This window comes from Trichechus manatus, unplaced genomic scaffold (assembly GCF_000243295.1).
Source record: "Trichechus manatus latirostris isolate Lorelei unplaced genomic scaffold, TriManLat1.0 scaffold00128, whole genome shotgun sequence".
Classification (NCBI taxonomy): domain Eukaryota; kingdom Metazoa; phylum Chordata; class Mammalia; order Sirenia; family Trichechidae; genus Trichechus; species Trichechus manatus.
In genome coordinates this window covers 5,084,910-5,085,898 of record NW_004444064.1, presented here as the reverse complement: position 1 = coordinate 5,085,898, position 989 = coordinate 5,084,910, and positions in this window count along the sequence as shown.

Genomic DNA, 989 nt, shown 5'->3' with positions numbered 1-989 from the left:
CTCCAACATTTGTTATTTCCAGTGTTTCTGATTCGTGCCAGTAATGCTGGGGTGAGATGGTATCTCATTGTGGTTTTAATTTGCATTTCTCTAATGGCTAGTGATTGCTCTTTGGACTTTTTGAATTGAGAAAATACATGTTAATCCATTAAGCTAACTGGTATGCTAGGGAGCCCTGGTGGCTCAGAGGTTAAGCACTTGGCTGCTAACCAAAAAGTTGGCACTTCGAACCCACCAGCTGCTCTGTGGGAGAAAGATTTGACAGTCTGCTTCCGTAAAGATTACAGACTTAGAAACCCTATGGGGCAGTTCTGCTCTGTTCTATAGGGTCGCCATGGGTTGGAATCGACTCGAAGACAGTGGGTTTGATTTTGGTATGCTAGGGCCCATATTCTTTAAAATGATTCTGAGTTGTGTTCAGATAGGATATCTTTACCACAAGTTGATAGAAATTTAACTTCTATCCAACCAAGGCATTCTTCGATACCTGATTTGGCTTCTGAAGTAGAGCATTTAGGACTGAGGATGAAATCAACCTGGCATTTGAATGAAGTCTTGAAAGTAGATATACTTTTAACTTTTCAAAACTAAACTGTAAACCTTAAAATCTGTAAATAAAATACGAATGCATTTGTATTATGAAGAACAGAATCTGGAAGTGGAATTGCTGGGTCAAAAGGTGGGAGCACTTTAAATTTTGAAAGCCACTTCCAAATCACTCCATGGAAAGCTGTACCAAGTTATACTCCACTACACCAGATAGGATTAATCTTTTAATTTTTTTTGCTAATCTTATGGATGGAAAAAATCAATCATAATAAAAAAATAGCTTTATTGAGCTTTAATCTATGTACTGTAATATTTGTTTATTGTAAGGGTGCAATTCTATGACTGATTGTAAATTTTTTATATTGTGCAGCCATCACCACAATTCAGTTTTAGAACCTTCCCATCACCCCCCAGAAATTCGCCTGTAGTTGTTGGCAGTT